This window comes from Heptranchias perlo, chromosome 1, assembly GCF_035084215.1.
Source record: "Heptranchias perlo isolate sHepPer1 chromosome 1, sHepPer1.hap1, whole genome shotgun sequence".
Lineage (NCBI taxonomy): Eukaryota > Metazoa > Chordata > Chondrichthyes > Hexanchiformes > Hexanchidae > Heptranchias > Heptranchias perlo.
The window spans coordinates 57,821,423-57,839,187 of record NC_090325.1 but is presented as its reverse complement, the minus strand read 5'-3'; the positions used below and the strand labels follow the sequence as shown (position 1 = coordinate 57,839,187).

The 17,765-nt window shown below is 45.4% G+C and overlaps 1 protein-coding gene across 3 annotated transcripts in view; it reads right to left on the bottom strand.

The window, feature by feature from the left end:
* LOC137322543 (protein unc-13 homolog B-like) overlaps positions 1–17,765 on the bottom strand; it is a 554,720-nt gene that overhangs the window by 260,467 nt on the left and 276,488 nt on the right. The gene's annotated exons all lie outside the window — the stretch shown is intronic.

Here is a 17,765-nt window from a genome sequence, read left to right as displayed (position 1 = left end):
GATTTTTCTATCAATTGACTTCAACGGAGAGGAAAATTGGGTGGGCTGTATAATGTGCGGCCAATCCGTCACAACCAAAGTTGAAAGTTACGCTCCAAGTAAACTTATTTATAACACATTCATTGGCTCATGCCACTATTAAAATAATCACTTCATTATTTTCTAATATGTAACCTTTGTCTAAGCTACTTAATACATAAACTTGTTAAAAGTTTTTTGCCAAGCACTTTTGCTGATAATTGTGAAGGATTGTACTGCTAGGATATGTTAACCAGTGTCAGCATTAATAACATCTAAGTCAAGTATAACACAAAGAGCTGCAGAATTTAATCTGTCTCCTGAAACAACGGGCCTCATCCCCAACCTCAGATGTCCATTCCCTTCTGCACCAATGTGAGAATATTTCTATTTTCCACACGATCCTGGTTGCGACTGATAATGAGTGCTATTCACAACACAAAATTAAGAAGTTGTGAGCACCCCAACTTTCATGAAGTACCCTTATGGGGAGGAAACGTTCATCCTGTCAGTCTGTGCTGGATTCAAACTCAGGTCCCAGAGGTGAAAGGGAAGTACAAACACCATGCTCCATCCACTCCCTTTACTCGACTTGTACCTTTCCTTTAATCACAAATAATGTTACTTAACCTAAAACCATGCCTTTCCCATTTATAAATCAATAAAGGCAATCAAGTGAATTCTCATTTAAAAGATTTGAGAATGATTTCCAAATACTGACAGACTCAAGTTGCAAAACAAATCAAAACAGAAAATAAAGAAAGAAGGTATTCACCATCATTATTAAAAAGACTATATAATTGAACATCGTTGACTTTAAACCACAATTAATACTGCTCATGCATTGAAGTTATTGATCTCCTTTAGAAATAAGAAATGTTGATTGTTGGACAACACGAAAATAAATCAAACATGCTACAAGCGAACAGGTCAACTCCTAAAAGAAAGCAACTTATGTGATATTGATCGAAGTGCACACTCTTGGGCTTTGCCACATAGTAAATGCTTTTTTTTCCTGAAAAGATCAGTGTAGATTGCAGTGATTTTTCCTGCAGGTGAAAACCTTCTAAACAAAAACTACCGTATTGCAACAGTTGATAACGAATGACAACAACCAGTCTTTAGGAAGCAAACTCAATTCTGCCTTTGTTTAATATTGGAGATAATTAAAATTAGGCATTTTTTTTAAACCTCAATGTTCTTCTGATGTTTTGAACACACAAAATGTTTTATATAGAGTACATTAATGATAATCTCCCTCATTTAACTGATGAAAAATACAAAATATGTCAATCACTGCTCTAACCATCGGTTGCAAGGTGGGTGAATTCCATTATTACGAGTAACAGTCATTCCAGAAATAACAAGCAAATATCAGTTTAATACCTTTCAATCCTCAAGGAAGATACAAGGCAGAACAAGTAATGTATGCCCACACTTCAAGGAATTCCCTTTGGTATCGTCAACTGCACTCAATATTATGCAACAACTTTTTTTCATGTAATAATTATATTTAAGTCACAAAATGACTAATTGTTACGAATTGCACCATGAATTGTTCTGTACTGAGGAAGACATCCTCATGCCTCCTGCAATTATAAATGGTCCACAACTTGTATACAGTTTGAACACAAGGTGAGAATTTCATTCCAATATCCTGAATACTTGATGTGGAGATCCGGTGATGGACTGGGGTGGACAAATGTAAGGAGTCTTACAACACCAGGTTATAGTCCAACAGATTTATTTAAAATCACAAGCTTTCGGAGGCTTCCTCCTTCACTCCTCCACTCAACTGACGAAGGAGGAAGCCTCCGAAAGCTTGTGATTTTAAATAAATCTGTTGGACTATAACCTGGTGTTGTAAGACTCCTTACATCTGAATACTTGAAGCATAGCATTTCACAGCTCAGAAGGAAGCTATTTGATTCAATGTGCCTGTGCTGGCTCTGAAAGAGCTATCATTTACAGTTGCCTCTGCTGCCACCACGAAGGTGGCAGTAACACATTCTAGTATTGCCACCGACAGGAAGTGGGAGGACAATACTCACCCAACCCTTTGTCCGCAATGTGTAATTTGATCCAGTCTGCTGCAGAGTAATTCAAGTTCTCTGGAATGTGTAATTTGATCCCGTCATTGTCAGGCAGGCAAGAAAATTCAGACAAGGAACAGGCTAACACCACTGATTTCAGAGAAGAGGCAGTGCTAACACTACCATGTTCAGATAGGAAGGCTTGAGGCCATGGAGGGATTTCAACATGAGGATGAGAATTTTAAAATCAAAGTGTGGGTGGACCGGGAGCCAATGTAGGTCAGCGAACACAGGGGCAATGGGCGAAGAAGATTTGCTGCATGTATCCTAAGTTGCAGCGAGGTTTGGATGAGCTCAAGTATATTGAGGGTGGAAGATGGGAGGCCGGCCAGGAGAACATTGGAACAGTCAAGTCCAGAGGTAACAAAGGCATGGATGAGGGTTTCAGCAGCAGATAAACTGAGGCAGGGTGGAGACACAATACATTAGAGGTGAAATTAGGTGGTCTTGGATCTGTGGTTGGAAGCTCATCTCGGGGTCAAATAGGACGCCAAGGTTGCGAACGGTCCAGTTCAGCCTCAGAGAGAGGGATGGAATCAGTGAGTAGGGAATGGAGTTTGTGGCGGGGACCGAAGACAATGGCTTTTGTCTTCCCAATATTGAGCTGGAGGAAATTTTTGCCTGTCCAGTACTGGATGTCAGACAAGTAATGCGACAAATCAGAGACAGTGGAGTGATCGAGGGAGGTGGTGGTAAGGTAGAGCTGGGTGTCGTCAGTATACATATGGAACCTGACATTGTGTTTTTGGATGATGTTGCAAAGGAGCAGCATGGAGACAAGAAACAGGAGTCGGCTAAGGATAGATCCTTGGGGGACTCCAGAGGTAACGGTGTAGGAGCAGGAAGAGAAGCCATTGCAGGAGATTCTCTAGCTACAACTGGATAGATAAGAATGGAACCAGGCGAGCAAAGTCTCACCCAGCTGGACGACGTAGGAGAGGCGTTGGAAGAAGATGGTGTGGTCAACCATGTCAAAGGCTGCAGACAGGTCGAGAAGGGTGAGGTGGGATAGTTTACCACAGTCAGTCAGTCATATAGGATGTCATTTATGACTTTGGTCAGGGCCGTTTCAGTACTGTGGCAGGGGCGGAAACCTGATTGGAGGAATTCAAACATGCAGGGAAGATGGATTTGGGAGGTGACAACACATTCAAGGACTGGAGAGGGATGGGAGGATGGAGATGGGGCAGTAGTTTGCAAGGACAGAGGGAGAGTGGTGATGACGGCAGATTTAAAGGGGAGGGGGACAGTACCTGAGGAGAGGGAGCAGTTAACAATATCAGCTGACATGGGGGCCAGAAAGAGAAGTTAGGTGGTCAACAGTTTGGTAGCAATGGAGTCAAGGGAGCAGGAGGTGGATCTCATGGTCAAGATGAGCTTGGAGAGGGCATGAGGGGAGATAGGAGAGAAACTAGAGAAAGATGCAAGTTCAGGGCTAGGGAGGGAAGTGTAGGGGAAGTTTGGTTTGTGGGCAAGGGGAAGGAAAGGAAGCGGCAGAGGCAGTTGAACGGATGGTCTCAATCTTAGTGACAAAATAGTCCATGAGCTCCTTGCATTTGTTGTTGGAGATAAGGGTGGAGGAGGCAGGGGAGATGGGTTTAAGGAGGGGTTCAAGGAGAGGGGTTGTAGTGAAGCCAGGGATTATCTTTGCATTCCAGGATCATCCTGGAATAGTGAGCAGTTTTGGCAGAGGAGAGCAGGACCCGAGAGTGCTTTATGTGGTCCAACCAGATCAGGCGATGAATGACTAAACCAGTTGTCCGCCATGAACGTTCAAGTCTGCATCCCTTGAACTAAAGGAAGCAGAGATGAGGGCCGTACCACGAGGAACGACTAGGGTGAGAGACAGTAACAGTTTTAATGGGGACAAGGGCATCAAAGGTGGAGGTACAGGTGAGGTTGTGACTGAGCAGATCAGTAGTTTCAGAAATGTCGTTGTGAAAGGAGGGCTAAAGATTAGAAGTTCATCAGTAGTGGGGAAAATGCTGGAGTCTATTATAAAAGATGTGATAACAGAACACTTGGAGGGCATTAACGGGATTGGACAAAGTCAGCATGGGTTTATGAAAGGTAAATCATGCTTAACAAATCTACTGGAGTTTTTTGAGGATGTAACTAGTAGAATAGATAGGGGCGAACCAGTGGATGTGCTGTATTTGGATTTTCAAAAGGCTTTTGATAAGGTCCCACACAAGAGGTTAGTGTCCAAAATTAAAGCACATGGGATTGGGGGGAATATACTGGCATGGATTGAGAACTGGTTGACAGACAGGAAACAGAGAGTAGGGATAAACAGGGCTTTTTCTGGGTGGCAGGCAGTGACTAGAGGGGTACCGCAGGGATCAGTGCTTGGGCCCCAGCTATTCACAATATATATTAATGATTTGGATGAGGGAACTAAATGTAACATTTCCAAGTTTGCAGATGACACAAAGCTGGGGTGGAATGTGAGCTGTGAGGAGGATGCAAAGAGGCTCCAATGTGATTTAGACAAGTTGGGTGAGTGGGCAAGAACATGGCAGATGCAGTATAACGTGGATAAATGTGAGGTTATCCACTTTGGTTGTAAAAACAGAAAAGCAGATTATTACCTGAATGGTGAGAGATTGGGGAAAAGGGGAGGTGCAACGAGACCTGGGTGTCCTTGTACAACAGTCGCTGAAAGCGAGCATTCAGATGCAGCAAGCAGTTAGGTAGGCGAATGGTATGGAAGAGGGTAGCTAAAGCAAACATTGGTCCCTTAGAGGATGAGACTGGGGAAATAATAATGGAAAACAAGGAAATGGCAGAGGAATTGAACAGATATTTTGTATCTGTCTTCACAGTAGAAGACACAAATAATATACCAATAATAGTAGAAAATCAAAGGGCAAAGGGGAGGAACTAAAAACAAATCACTATTACCAGAAAAAAAGTAGTTGTAAACTAATGGGTCTAAAGGCTGACAAGTCCCCTGGACCTGATGGCTTGCATCAGAGGGTTTTAAAGGAAGTGGCGACAGAGATAGTGGATGCATTGGTTGTAATCTTCCAGAATTCACTAGATTCTGGAAAGGTCCCAGCGGATTGGAAAACCACAAACGTAACACCCCTATTCAAGAAGGGAGTCAGACAGAAAGCAGGTAACTACAGACCAGTTAGCCTAACATCTGTCATTGGGAAAACACTAGAATCCATTATTAAGGAAGTAGTAACAGGACATTTGGAGACTCATAATACAATCAAGGAGAGTCAACCTGGTTCTATGAAGGGGAAATCGTGTTTGGCAAATTTATTAGAGTTCTTTGAGGAAGTAACGGGCAGGGTGGATAAAGGGAAACCAACGGATGCAGTATATTTGGATTTCCAAAAGGCTTTCGATAAGGTGCCACATAAAAGATTACTGCACAAGATAAGAGCTCATGGTGTTGGGGGTAATATACTGGCATGGATAGAGGAATGGCTAATTAACAAAACAAAGTCACGATAAAAGGGTCATTTTCAAAATGGTAATCTGTAACTAGTGGGGTGCCGCAGGGATCAGTGCTGGGGCCTCAACTATTTACAATATATATCAATGACTTGGATGAAGGAACAGAGTGTCTTGTGGCCAAATTTGCTGATGACACAAAGATAGGTGGAAAAGCAAGTTGCGATGAGGACACAAAGTGTTTGCAAAAGGATATCGACAGGCGAAGCAAATGGGCAAAAATTTGGCAGATGGAATATAATGTGGGAAAATGTGAAGTCATCCACTTTGGGAGGAAAAATAAAAGCAAAATATTATTTGAATGGAGAAATACTACAAAATGCTGCGGTACAGAGAGATCAGGGTGTCCTCGTACATGAAACACAAAAAGTCAACATACAGGTAATCCGGAAGGCAAATGGAATATTGGCCTTTAGTTCCAGGGGGATGGAGTATAAAAGCAGGGAAGTCATGCTACAACTGTACAGGGTGCTGGTGAGACCACACCTGGAGTACTGCGTACAGTTCTGGTGCCCTTATTTGAGGAAGGACATAGTTGCATTGGAGGCAGTTCAGAGAAGGTTCATGAGGTTGATTCCAGGTATGGAAGGGTTGTCTTATGAGGAAAGATTGAACAGGTTGGGTCTATACTCATTGGAGTTTAGAAGAATGAGAGGAGATCTTATTGAACCATACAAGATTCTGAGGGGACTCGATAGGGTAGATGCTGAGAGGATGTTACCCCTCATGGGGGAATCTAAAACTAGGGGGCATAGTCTTAGAATAAGGGGTCGCCCGTTTAAGACGGAAATGAGGAGGAATTTCTTTTCCCAGACGGTTGTGAATCTTTGGAATTCTTTACCCCAAAAAGCTGTGGGGGCTGAGTCACTGAATACATCCAAGGCTGAGTTAGACAAATTTTTGATCAGCAAGGGAGTCAAAGCATATAGGGAAAAGGCGGGAAAGTGGAGTTGAGGTAAAAATCAGATCAGCCATGATCTCATTGAATGGCCGAGCAGGCTCGAGGGGCCGAAATGGCCTACTCCTATCTCTTATGGTCTTCATTGCAAGAGGATTTGATTACAGGAGCAGGGATATCTTACTGCAGTTATACAGGGCCTTGGTGAGACCACATTTGGAGTATTGTGTGCAGTTTTGTCTCCTTATCTGAGGAAGGATGTCCTTGCCATCGAGGGAGTGCAACGAAGGTTTACCAGATTGATTCCTGGGATGGCAGGACTGATGTATGAGGAGAGATTGGGTCGACTAGGCCGATAATCACTAGAGTTCAGAAGAATGAGAGGTGATCTCATCGAAACATGTAAAATTCAAACAGGCTAGACAGACTAGATGCAGAGAGGATGTTCCCGATGGCCGGGGACTCCAGAACCAGGGGTCACAGTCTCAGGATACGGGTATGCAATTTAGGACTGAGATGAGGAGAAATTTCTTCTCTCAGAGGGTGGTGAACCTGTGGAATTCTCTGCCACAGAAGGCAGTGGAGTCCAAGTCGGGACCACTATGCTACCGGGTACGGTAGCATAGTGGTTATGTTACTGGGCTAGTAATCCAGAGGCCTGGACTAAAATCCAGAGTCATGAGTTCAAATCCCGCCACGGCAGCTGGCGAATTTAAATTCAATTAATTAATTAAAATTCAATTAATTAAATAAAAATCTGGAATTAAAATACCAGTATCAGTAATGATGGCCATGAAACTACCGGATTGTCGTAAAAACCCATCTGGTTCACTAATGTCCTTTAGGGAAGGAAGCCTGCTGCCCTTACCCGGTCTGGCCGATGTGTGACTCCAGACCCACAGCAATGTGGTTGATTCTTAATTGCCCTCTGAAATGGCCTAGCAAGCCACTCAGTTGTAAAATCTCGCTACGAAAAGTCATAATAAGAATAAAACCGCACGGACCACCCGGCATCGGACCACTAGGCACCGGACACGACAACGGCAAAACACCAAGCCCAGTCGACCCTGCAAGGTCCTCCTTACCAACATCTGGGGACTTGTGCCAAAATTGGGAGAGCTGTTCCACAAACTAGTCAAGCAATAGCCATACTCACAGAATCATATCTTTCAGCCAACGTCCCAGACTCTTCCATCACCATCCCTGGGTATGTCCTGTCCCACCGGCAGGACAGACCCACCAGAGGTGGCGGTACAGTGATATACAGTCAGGAGGGAGTGGCCCTGGGAGTCCTCAACATTGACTCTGGACCCCATGAAATCTCATGGCATCAGGTCAAACATGGGCAAGGAAACCTCCTGCTGATTACCACCGACCGTCCTCCCTCAGCTGATGAATCAGTCCTCCTCCATGTTGAGCACCACTTGGAGGAAGCACTGAGGGTAGCAAGGGCACAAAATGTACTCTGGGTGGGGGACTTCAATGTCCATCACCAAGAGTGGCTCGGTAGCACCACTACTGACCGAGCTGGCCGAGTCCTGAAGGACATTGCTGCGAGACTGGGCCTGCGGCAGGTGGTGAGCGAACCAACACGAGGGAAAAACTTACTTGACCTCGTCCTCACCAATCTACCTGTCGCAAATGCATCTGTCCATGACAGTATTGGTAGGAGTGACCACCGCACAGTCCTCGTGGAGATGAAATCCCGTCTTCGCACTGAGGACACCATCCAACGTGTTGTGTGGCACTACCACCGTGCTAAATGGGATAGATTCAGAACAGATCAAGCAGCTCAAAACTGGGCATCCATGAGGCGCTGTGGGCCATCAGCAGCAGCAGAATTGTATTCCAGCACAATCTGTAACCTCATGGCCCGGCATATTCCTCACTCTACCATTACCAACAAGCCAGGGGATCAACCCTGGTTCAATGAGGAGTGTAGAAGAGCATGCCAGGAGCAGCACCAGGCTTACCTAAAAATGAGGTGCCAACCTGGTGAAGCTACAACTCAGGACTACATGCATGCTAAACAGCGGAAGCAACATGCTATAGACAGAGCTAAGCGATTCCACAACCAACGGATCAGATCAAAGCTCTGCAGTCCTGCCACATCCAGTCGTGAATGGTGGTGGACAATTAAACAACTAACGGGAGGAGGAGGCTCTGCAAACATCCCCATTCTCAATGATGGCGGAGTCCAGCACGTGAGTGCAAAAGACAAGGCTGAAGCGTTTGCAACCATCTTCAGCCAGAAGTGCCGAGTGGATAATCCATCTCAGCCTCCTCCCGATATCCCCACCATCACGGAAGCCAGTCTTCGGCCAATTCGATTCACTCCACGTGATATCAAGAAACAGCTGAGTGCACTGGATACAGCAAAGGCTATGGGCCCTGACAACATCCCAGCTGTAGTGCTGAAGACTTGTGCTCCAGAACTAGCTGCGCCTCTAGCCAAGCTGTTCCAGTACAGCTACAACACTGGCATCCACCCAACAATGTGGAAAATTGCCCAGGTATGTCCTGTCCACAAAAAGCAGGACAAATCCAATCCGGCCAATTACCGCCCCATCAGTCTACTTTCAATCATCAGCAAAGTGATGGAAGGTGTCGTCGACAGTGCTATCAAGCGGCACTTACTCACCAATAACCTGCTCACCGATGCTCAGTTTGGGTTCCGCCAGGACCACTCGGCTCCAGACCTCATTACAGCCTTGGTCCAAACATGGACAAAAGAGCTGAATTCCAGAGGTGAGGTGAGAGTGACTGCCCTTGACATCAAGGCAGCATTTGACCGAGTGTGGCACCAAGGAGCCCTAGTAAAATTGAAGTCAATGGGAATCAGGGGGAAAACTCTCCAGTGGCTGGAGTCATACCTAGCACAAAGGAAGATGGTAGTGGTTGTTGGAGGCCAATCATCTCAGCCCCAGGGCATTGCTGCAGGAGTTCCTCAGGGCAGTGTCCTAGGCCCAACCATCTTCAGCTGCTTCATCAATGACCTTCCCTCCATCATAAGGTCAGAAATGGGGATGTTCGCTGATGACTGCACAGTGTTCAGTTCCATTCGCAACCCCTCAGATAATGAAGCAGTCCAAGCCTGCATGCAGCAAGACCTGGACAACATCCAGGCTTGGGCTCACAAGTGGCAAGTAACATTCGCGCCAGATAAGTGCCAGGCAATGACCATCTCCAACAAGAGAGAGTCTAACCACCTCCCCTTCACATTCAACGGCATTACCATCGCCGAATCCCCCACCATCAACATCCTGGGGGTCACCATTGACCAGAAACTTAACTGGACCAGCCATATAAATACTGTGGCTACGAGAGCAGGTCAGAGGCTGGGTATTCTGCGGCGAGTGACTCACCTCCTGACTCCCCAAAGCCTTTCCACCATCTACAAGGCACAAGTCAGGAGTGTGATGGAATACTCTCCACTTGCCTGGATGAGTGCAGCTCCATCAACACTCAAGAAGCTCGACACCATCCAAGATAAAGCAGCCCGCTTGATTGGCACCCCATCCACCACCCTAAACATTCACTCCCTTCACCACCGGCGCACTGTGGCTGCAGTGTGCACCATCCACAGGATGCACTGCAGCAACTCGCCAAGGCTTCTTCGACAGCACCTCCCAAACCCGCGACCTCTACCACCTAGAAGGACAAGGGCAGCAGGCGCATGGGAACAACACCACCTGCACGTTCCCCTCCAAGTCACACACCATCCCGACTTGGAAATATATCGCCATTCCTTCATTGTCGCTGGGTCAAAATCCTGGAACTCCCTTCCTAACAGCACTGTGGGAGAACCGTCACCACACGGACTGCAGCGGTTCAAGAAGGCGGCTCACCACCACCTTCTCGAGGGCAATTAGGGATGGGCAATAAATGCCGGCCTTGCCAGCGACGCCCACATCCCGTGAACGAATGAATAAAAAAAAAATTCAAGAAGGAGACAGATATATTTCTTAATGCTAAAGGGATCAAGGGATATGGGGATAAAGCGGGAACAGGGTACTGAGTTGGACGATCAGTCATGATCGTTTTGAAAGGCGGAGCAGGCCCGAAGGGCCGAATGGCCTACTCTTGCTGCTATTTTCCATGTTTCTATGAATTTGAAAGTGCCGTTGTAACTGACATGGGGGGGGGGGGGGGGGGGGCATTTTCCAGGGGCGAACATAGAAGGAAGTGTGGTTGGGAGGTGGAAGGGGGATGTGGGTGGAGAGGACTACAAGGAGGTGATGAGAGATAGTCTTATCTGCAGTTGACACAATGGGAGTAGAGAGGCCACATGAGATGGCAAGATCGAGGAGATAGCTGTGAATATGGGTAGGGGAATTTATATTGTGGGAGAGAATAAGGGAGGACAGGAGGGCAGTGAACTCAGAGGAGTGAGAGCATGATGAATTGAGATTGAGGTTGAAGTCAGGGGATGAGAAGTCACTCAATGGAGAGGCTGAGGGAGGAAAGCAGTGAAGATATCTCGGTGAGAAACTTGGCGTGGCACTTCGATGGGTGATAGAGAACGATGATTTTAAAAGGAGAGGTGAGAAGGGAGGAACAAGGCAAGATGCTCTGGACCACTTTCTCCCTCTCTTACCCCGCCTTCGATCTGGATCACCTCCCTCCCTGCTCTGTTCCCTTTGGGCTCCCCACTTCCCCTGCTGCTTCTCCCTTTCCCCCCTGCTTCTGCTCTCTCCTTCCCCTCTGCTTCCCTCCCTTATCTCCTTCCCCTGTTCTTCTCCCCTTCCCTTCCCCTATGCTTCTGTTCCCCATCCCCTCCTCCCCTTTCCCTCTGCTTCCCGCGCTGTTTCTGCCCTACTTCCTTCTTCTCCCCTTCCCCTTTACTTCTGCTCTGTCTTTCCCCCTGCTTCGGCTCTCCGCACCCCCCACCAGGCTCTGATCTCCTCCCCACACGGCTACCTGCATCAGCTCCATTTTTGTTACTCAGCCTCCAGTCCGCGCTTTTAGTGAATGGCAGTTGGTGACCTGAAATATGCATGCACGGTTGGTGACCTACACTGCGTTTGCGAAGACCGACATGCTCTGGGTCCAAGTGCGCATGCCTGACACTCGTCACATCGATAATTTTGTCTCAGTTCCCTAAACCCCCTTAAATTTCCTCCCCTTACTCACCAAGTCATTATACATTTCCCTATTAAAAGCTAATGTCTCCCTTTGCCCTTTTGATGACATGTTCATGCCCCCTGGTTACCAACTTACAATTGTGAACACCTCTATCAGATTTCCTCTTAGCCTTCTTTGTGGAGAGCGCTGCAGTTTTTCCAGTCTATCCTCAGTATAATCTTAACATTTCTGTTGTGGAAAACTAGAACACTCTTCCCCAAATGGCTGTGGATGCTGGGGGGGTCAATTGAGATTTTCAAGACTGAGATCAATAGATATATTTTAGGTAGAAGTATTAAGGGATATGGATCAAAGGAGGGTAAATCGAATTGAGGTACAGATCAGCTATAATCTAATTGAATGGCAGAATAGGCTGGAGAGGCTGAATGGCCTACTCCTGTTTCTATGTAGGTAGGCGCAGTGCTGTGGGGGAGCAGAGTGACTTTGGGGTACAGGCTCACAGAACATTAAATGCAGCACCTCAGGTTGATAAGGTTGTAAAAAAAAAGTATCATAGCTGGCTCTTTGGAAGAGCTATCCAATTAGTCCCACTCCCCTGCTCGTTCCCCATAGCCCTGTAATTTTTTTCCTTCAAGTATTTATCCAATTCCCTTTTGAAAGTTACTATTGAATCTGCTTCCACCACCCTTTCAGACAGTGCATTCCGATCATTACAACTCACAGCGTGAAAAAATGTTTCTGTGTGTCGCCTCTGGCTCTTTTGCCAATCACCTTAAATCTGTGTCCTTTGGTACCCGACCCTTCTGCCACTGGAAACAGTTTCTCCTTATTTACTCGATCAATACCATTCATGATCTTGAATACCTCTATCAAATCTCCCCATAACCTTCTCTGTTCTAATGAGAATAACCGCAGCTTCTCCACATAACAGAAGTCCCTCATCCCTGGTACCATTTTAGTAAATCTCTTCCGCACCGTATGTGAGGCCATGACATCCTCCCAAAAGTGTGGTGCCCAGAACTGAATACTATACTCCAGCTTCGGCCCAACCAGTGTTTTATAATGGTTTTGCATAACTTCCTTGCTTTTGTACTCTATGCTTCTGTTAATAAAGCCCAGGGTCCCAAATACCTTTTTAAAAGCTTTCTGAACTTGTCCTGCCATCTTCAAAGATTTGTGTATGTGCACCCCCAGGTGTCTCTGTTCCTGCACCTGCTTTAAAATTGTATCATTTAGTATATATTGCCTCTCCTCATTCTTAGAATCATAGAATCATAGAAGTTTACAACATGGAAACAGGCCCTTCGGCCCAACATGTCCATGTCGCCCAGTTTATACCACGAAGCTAGTCCCAATTGCCTGCACATGGCCCATATCCCTCTATACCCATCTTACCCATGTAACTGTCCAAATGCTTTTTAAAAAGACAAAATTGTACCTGCCTCTACTACTGCCTCTGGCAGCTCGTTCCAGACACTCACCACCCTTTGAGTGAAAAAATTGCCCCTCTGGACCCTTTTGTATCTCTCCCCTCTCACCTTAAATCTATGCCCCCTCGTTATAGACTCCCCTACCTTTGGGAAAAGATTTTGACTATCTACCTTATCTATACCCCTCATTATTTTATAGACTTCTATAAGATCACCCCTAAACCTCCTACTCTCCAGGGAAAAAAGTCTCAGTCTATCCAACCTCTCCCTATAAGTCGAACCATCAAGTCCCAGTAGCATCCCAGTAAATCTTTTCTGCACTCTTTCTAGTTTAATAATATCCTTTCTATAATAGGGTGACCAGAACTGTACACAGTATTCCAAGTGTGGCCTTACTAATGTCTTGTACAACTTCAACAAGACATCCCAACTCCTGTATTCAATGTTCTGACCAATGAAACCAAGCGTGCTGAATGCCTTCTTCACCACCCTATCCACCTGTGACTCCACTTTCAAGGAGCTATGAACATGTACTCCTAGATCTCTTTGTTCTATAACTCTCCCCAAAGCCCTACCATTAACGGAGTAGGTCCTGGCCCGATTCGATCTACCAAAATGCATCACCTCACATTTATCTAAATTAAACTCCATCTGCCATTCATCGGCCCACTGGCCCAATTTATCAAGATCCCGTTGCAATCCTCGATAACCTTCTTCACTGTCCACAATGCCACCAATCTTGGTGTCATCTGCAAACTTACTAACCATGCCTCCTAAATTCTCATCCAAATCATTAATATAAATAGCAAATAACAGCGGACCCAGCACCGATCCCTGAGGCACACCGCTGGTCACAGGCCTCCAGTTTGAAAAACAACCCTCTACAACCACCCTCTGTCTTCCTACCAAATACATCACTTCACACTTCTCTGTTAAATTTCATCTGCTTTGTGTATGCCCATGTCACCAGTCTGTCTATGTTCTCCTGAAGTCTGTTACTATCTTCCACATTGTTTACCACATTTCAAAGCTTCGTGTCATCTGCAAACTTTGAAATTATACCGACTATACCAAAGTCCAGGTCATTAATATACATCATAAATAGCAGTGGTTCCAATACTGATGCCTGGAGAATAACACTGTATACTTCCCTGCAGTCTGAAAAACAACCATTCATCACTACTCTCTGCTTTCTGTCCCTTAGCCAATTTTGTATCCATGCTGCCCGTCCTTTTAATCCCATGGGCTTTAATTTTGCTAATAAGTTGATTATGTGGTACTTTTATCAAAGGTCTTTTGAAAATCCATACAAACAAGATCAACCACACTACTCTCATCAACCCCCTGCGTTACTTCAACAAAGAACTCAATTAAATTAGTCAAACACTATTTTCCTTTAACAAATCTGTGTTGACTTTCATTTATTTTGCCCTGGATTATTGTCTTGCATAGTTTCCCCACCACCGACGTTAGGCTGACTGGCATGTAATTGCCGGTTTTATCCCTCTTCCCTTTCATGAACAGGTGTGCAATATTTGCAATCCTCCAGTCATAGAATCATAGAAAGTTTACGGCTCAGAAGGAGGCCATTCGGCCCATTGCATCCATGCCGGCCGAAAATGAACCACCCAGCCTCATCCCACTTTCCAGCACTTCGTCCATAACCTTGTAGGTCACGGCACTTCAGGTGCACATCCAGGTCCTTTTTAAAATGAGTTGTGGGTTTCTGCCTCTACCACCCTTTTAGGCAGTGAGTTCCAGACCCCGACCACCCTCTGGGTGAAAAACTTTTTCCTCAGCTCCCCTCTACCAATCACTTTAAATCTATGCCCCCTGGTTATTGACCTCTCCACTAAGGGAAATAGGTCCTTCCTATCCACTCTATCTCGGCCCCTCAATTTTGTACACCTCAACTGAATTTCCCCTCAGCCTCCTCTGTTCCAGAGAACAACCCCAGCCTATCCAATCTTTCCTCATAGCTAAAATTCTCCAGTCCTGGCAACATCCTCATAAACCTCCTCTGCACCCTCTCTCGTGCATTTACATCCTTCCTGTAATGTGGTGACCAGAACTGTACACAGTACTCAAGCTGTGGCCTAACCAGTGTTTATACAGTTCCAGGATAACTTCCCTGCTCTTATATTCTATGCCTGGGCTAATAAAGGAAAGTATTCTATATGCCTTCTTAACCATCTTATCTACCTGTCCTGCTTCCTTCAGGTATCTGTGGACATGCATTCCAAGGTCCCTCACTTCCTTTACACCTCTCAGTATCCTCCCATTTATTGTGTGCTCCCTTGCCTTGTTTACCCTCCCCAAATGCATTACCTCACACTTCTCCAGATTGAACTCCATTTGCCACTTTTCTGCCCACCTGACCAGTCCATTGATATCTTCCTCCAGTCTACAGTTTTCCTCCTCACCATCAATCACACGGCCAACTTTTTGTATCATCTGCAAACTTCGTAATCATGCCCCCTACATTTAAGTCCAAATCATTAATAAATAGATCACAAAAAGCAAGGGACCTAGTATTGAGCCCCGTGGAACCCCGCTGGAAACAGCCTTCCAGGCACAAAAACACCTGTCGACCATTTACCCTTGCTTCCAGCCACTGAGCCAATTTTGGATCCAACTTGCCACTCTCGTTTGGATCCCATGGGCTTGTACTTTTTTGACCAGTCTCCAATGTGGAACCTTGTCAAAAGCCTTGCTAAAATCCATGTAAAGCACATCAAATGCACTACCCTCATCGACCCTCCTTGTTACCTCCTCAAAAAATTCAATCAAGTTAGTCAGACACGACCTCCCCTTAACAAATCCGTGCTGACTGTCCTTGATTATTCCATGCCTTTCGAAGTGACGGTTTATCCTGTCCCTCAGAATTGATTCCAATAATTTGCCCAATCACTCGGTCATTCTCTCGCTCCCTTTTTAAACAATTCTACAACATGAGCAGTCCTCCAATTCTCCGGCACATGCCTGTATCCAGTGATGATTGAAAAACGATGGTCAGAGCCTCCGCTATTTCCTCCCTTGCTGCTTTTAACAGCCTGGGACACATTTCGTCCGGCCCTGGTGATTTATCTACTTTCAAAGATGCTAATCCCCTTAATACTTCCTCTCTCACTAAGTTTATCCCATCCAATATTTCATTCTCCTCCTCCTTAATTACAATATCTGCATCGTCCCTCTCTTTTGTGAAGACAGACGCAAAGTATTCATCAAGAACCATACCAACATCTTCCGCCTCCACACATAGGTTACCTTTTTGGTCTCTAATAGGCCCCACTCTTTCCTTAGTTATCCTCTTGCTCTTAATATATTTATAAAACATCATTGGGTTTTCCTTGATTTCACTTGGCAATATTTTTTCACGCGCTCTCTTTGCTTTCCTAATTTCCTTTTTAACTTCACCCCTGCACTTTTTATACTCCTCTAAGCTTTCTGTAGTATTGAGTTCTCAGTGTCTGACATAAGCTTTCCTTTTAGAACATAAGAACATAAGAAATAGGAGCAGGAGTAGGCCAATCGGCCCCTTGAGCCTGCTCCGCCATTCAATAAGATCATGGCTGATCTGATCCTAACCTCAAATCGACATTCATGTCCAATGTCCTGCCCGCTCCCCGTAACCCCTAATTCCCTTTACTTCTAGGAAACTGTCGATTTCTGTTTTAAATTTATTCAATGATATAACTTCCACAGCTTCCTGGGGCAGCAAATTCCACAGACCTACTACCCTCTGAATGAAGAAGTTTCCCCTCATCTCAGTTTTGAAAGAGCAGCCCCTTATTCTAAGATTATGCCCCCTAGTTCTAGTTTCACCCATCCTTGGGAACATCCTTACCGCATCCACCCGATCAAGCCCCTTCACAATCTTATATGTTTCAATAAGATCGCCTCTCATTCTTCTGACCTCCAATGAGTAAAGTCCCAATCTACTCAACCTCTCCTCATATGTCCGCCCCCTCATCCCCGGAATTAACCAAGTGAACCTTCTTTGTACTGCCTCGAGAGCAAGTATGTCTTTTCTTAAGTATGGACACCAAAACTGTATGCAGTATTCCAGGTGCGGTCTCACCAATACCTTATATAACTGCAGCAATACCTCCCTGTTTTTATATTCTATCCCCCTAGCATTAAAAGCCAACATTCCGTTGGCCTTCTTGATCACCTGCTGCACCTGCAAACTAACCTTTTGATTTTCTTGCACGAGGACCCCCAGATCCCTTTGTACTGCAGTACTTTCCAGTTTCTCGCCATTAAGATAATAACTTGCTCTCCGATTTTTCCTGCCAAAGTGCATAACCTCACATTTTCCAATATTGTATTGCATCTGCCAAATCTCCGCCCACTCACCCAGCCTGTCTATATCCCCTTGTAGATTTTTTATGTCCTCCTCACTCTCTACTTTCCCTCCCATCTTTGTATCATCTGCAAACTTTGATATGTTACACTCGGTCCCCTCCTCCAAATCGTTAATATAGATTGTAAAGAGTTGGGGACCCAGCACCGAACCCTGCGGAACACCACTGGCTACAGGTTGCCAGTCCGAGAATGTACGATTTATCTCAACTCTCTGCTTCCTGTTAGATAACCAATCCTCCACCCATGCCAGAATATTACCCCCAATCCAGTGATTCTTTATCTTGAGCAATAATCTTTTATGTGGCACCTACGTCCACTGGTTCCCCTTTATCCACCCTGTACGTTATATCCTCAAAGAACTCAAGCAAATTTGTCAGACATGACTTTCCCTTCATAAAGCCATGC